This window comes from Phocoena sinus, chromosome 3, assembly GCF_008692025.1.
Source record: "Phocoena sinus isolate mPhoSin1 chromosome 3, mPhoSin1.pri, whole genome shotgun sequence".
Taxonomy (NCBI): domain Eukaryota; kingdom Metazoa; phylum Chordata; class Mammalia; order Artiodactyla; family Phocoenidae; genus Phocoena; species Phocoena sinus.
Genome location: NC_045765.1, coordinates 31,402,072 through 31,405,479, shown reverse-complemented (window position 1 = coordinate 31,405,479; position 3,408 = coordinate 31,402,072). Strand labels below are relative to the sequence as shown.

The 3,408-nt window shown below is 42.5% G+C and overlaps 1 pseudogene; it reads left to right on the top strand.

Annotated features, from left to right (window-relative positions):
* The first annotated feature begins 441 nt into the window (after positions 1 to 441).
* On the top strand, positions 442 to 2,067 carry LOC116750418 (annotated as a pseudogene).
* Positions 2,068 to 3,408: the final 1,341 nt, after the last annotated feature.

Genomic DNA, 3,408 nt, shown 5'->3' with positions numbered 1-3,408 from the left:
TAGACAACCAGCAGGTTTTAACTCCACTCATTATTTGACTTTAGAATGGTTTTAGTCCTATCTAAATCACCGAGAGAAACAACAGTGAAATGACCAGTGCTACACATACTAGAAAATTAATTCCTCAGGTTAAAGAAGCCACACTGAGTACAAACTAGAAATTGGTGTTGTAGTGGAGGATTTAAAGGGAAGTGATTAAGAGTTAAGGCATGTCTTCTTACATTGTTGCTCCTGATATCACCCCAAAATCATAATTAACCTGATGAAACTGATTCTCCTCCATCGATGCCTACTTCCCAAACTTAACACATTACCTTCTTTGTCCTCATGCACACACAAACACACACATTAAAAATTTTCAATGTGCCCAGACCAGCAGAGGCAGCAGCCGGAGCAGCTGCAGCCTGCACCCTCTGCTGCTGGCCCGCTCGCGGGGGGGCCCCCCCTCACCTTCCCGCCCACCCCTATTGTTCCGCCCCAGCCTCCCGCCCTTCCCCTTCCCGCCCGCTCTCCTTTTCCCCTCCTCAGTCGCCTCGCGCCTGCAGTTTTTGGCTTTCACCCCCACCAGTGACCAAAGACTTGACCACTCAGAGTCCAGCTCCTCAGAACACTGCTCGACATGGACACCGGTGTGATTGAAGGTGGATTAAATGTCACTCTCACCATCTGGCTACTTATGCATGGAAAGGAAGTTGGCAGTATCATTGGGAAGAAAGGAGAATCAGTTAAGAAGATGCATGAGGACAGTGGTGCATGTATCAACATCTCAGAAGGGAATTGTCCTGAGAGGATTATCACTTTGGTTGGACCCACTAATGCCATCTTCAAAGCCTTTGCTATGGAAGAGGACATCAGCAGCTCTATGACCAATAGCACAGCTGCCAGTAGACCCCCAGTCACCCTGAGGCTGGTGGTCCCTCCTAGTCAGTGTGGCTCTCTCATTGGGAAAAGTGGTTGCAAGATCAAGGAAATACGTGAGAGTACAGGGGCTCAGGTCCAGGTGGCAGGGGATATGCTCCCCAACTCAACTGAGGGGCCATTACTATTGCTGGCATTCTGCAGTCCATCCTTGAGTGTGTGAAACAGATCTGCGTGGTCATGTTGGACACTCTCTCCCAGTCCCCCCCCGAAGGGCGTGACCATCCCGTACCAGCCCAAGCCGTCCAGTTCTCCAGTCATCTTTGCAAGTGGTCAGGGCAGGTACAGCACAGGCAGCAACAGTGCGAGCTTTCCCCACACCACCCCGTCCATGTGCCTCAACCCTGACCTGGAGGGACCACCTCTAGAGGCCTATACCATTCAAGGACAGTATGCCATTCCACAGCCAGATTTGACCAAGCTGCATCAGTTGGCAATGCAACAGTCTCATTTACCCATGACGCGTGGCAAGACCGCATTCAGTGCAGGTTTGGATGCATCTGCTCAGACTGCTTCTCATGAACTCACCATTCCAAACAATTTGATTGGCTGAGTACTCGGGTGTCAAGGCGCCAAAATCAATGAGATCGTCAGATGTCTGGGGCACAGATCAAAACTGCGAACCCAGTGGAAGGATCTACTGATAGGCAGATTACCATCACTGGATCTGCTGCCAACATTAGCCTGGCTCAATATCTAATCAATGTCAGGCTTTCCTCGGAGACGGGTGGCATGGGGAGCAGCTAGAACAATGCAGACTCATCCATAATCCCTTTCTGCTGTTCACCACCACCCATGATCCATCTGTGTAGTTTCTGAACGGTCAGTGATTCCAGGTTTTAAATAGTTTGTAAATTTTCAGTTTCTACACACTTTATCGTCCACTCGTGATTTTTTAATTAAAGCGTTTTAATTCCTTTCTCTATTCAGCTGTTAATGCTGAGATCCATATTTAGTTTTATAAGCTTCTCCCTGTTTTCTTTTTGTTTTGTTTTGTTTTTTGGGGGGGGGGGGGTTTGGCTCATGAAATTTTTTTGTTTGTCATGGAAATGTAAGAGTGGAATATTAATACATTTCAGTTTAGTTCTGTAATGTCAGGAATTTTTCAAAAAAATTAAAAGATGGACTGGAGCTTTTTCTTTGTGAATAGAAAAAAAAATTTTTTTTCAATGCCGCCTATTACAAAAGAAAAGCGGAAAATCCTTAACCAATATTACAAGGGCCAACATGATTTTGCCCTCTACATCTACATTATGTAGCACTTCTTGCTACTTCAGACTCTCAGCTCTGGCCAGCTGGGCTTTTCAATTTCCTTTGAGCTCCATGTTGTCTGCAACTTAGGAATCTTTGTCATGCTATTTTGCCTGCTTCCACTTCCCTCCTGTCCTGTTTATCACAACAAACTTTTATTCATACTTAAGATCAAATTTGGAGTCATTTCCTCAGAAAGCTTTCGCTGCACCCAATTCCAGATCCAGTTATTTTGTAATGGAGCCTATAGAATTATATTGCTTCCTTTCAAAACTGGTATCTCAGTTCATATGCACACTTTTATCAGTATCTGCAATTTGTAGATTAATAGCAAGAAAGCTTAAGCCCAGGAGATCAAGGATAGCAATAAGAAGCAGTTTCATGAAGCTTTTTCAAAACTTGACTCAAATCCTCTTAGAACCACTAATGGGTAATATGCAAAGATAGAATTATGTCACATGCCTAACTAGAGATTTTGTTTGTTGAGGGTGTGAGTTAGTTAACTAAGCTTCATAATTACATTTAATTGGTGTGTCTGTTATTCACTCAAACATACAGCTTTTAAGTCACTTATTTTTTTATTTGAACATACATAATTGCCTGTTTTGATTTAAACAGGAAAGCAACAAAAATATTTGAATACCCTGATTCAGTGACAGATCTATATTCTTTTGTTTAAATGATTTCTAAGGTACCTTGAGGATTCTTTTAAACTCTAACCTTTAACCTGACTATTTCATTAAATGCTTTCCAGTCATTTCATTGTTTTTTGAATCTTCGTGCATTGCTTCCCAAACTTAAACACTGAAGTACTTATGAATCTGATGGGCTTGAGATGCTTCCTAATGAAGTCTGGAGGACAGATTTTTATTCCTCTCTTGACATTTTGTCCTTCATTAAAGACAACTTTGAATTTATATTTTCATTAGGCCTCTTTCCAAGTGTTATCAATTGGTTGGTGATCTGATTACTAATTAAAGATCTAGAGTTCAAAACAGAGCTGCAGATTTTAAAATGTAGTGTGTGTGTGAGTGTGTGTGCGTATGTGTCTGTATCTGTGTCTATCCATATAATATATATGTAAGCACACACATTGGTGACTACATTGCTTTTTAGAACTCAGTGTTTGTATCAAATGCATCCATCCATCCGTTCATTCAGTCAGTCACTAAATAATTATTGAGTATCTGCTATGAGCCCAGGTACTCATTTAAACCAGCAGTCCCCAACCCTTTTTGG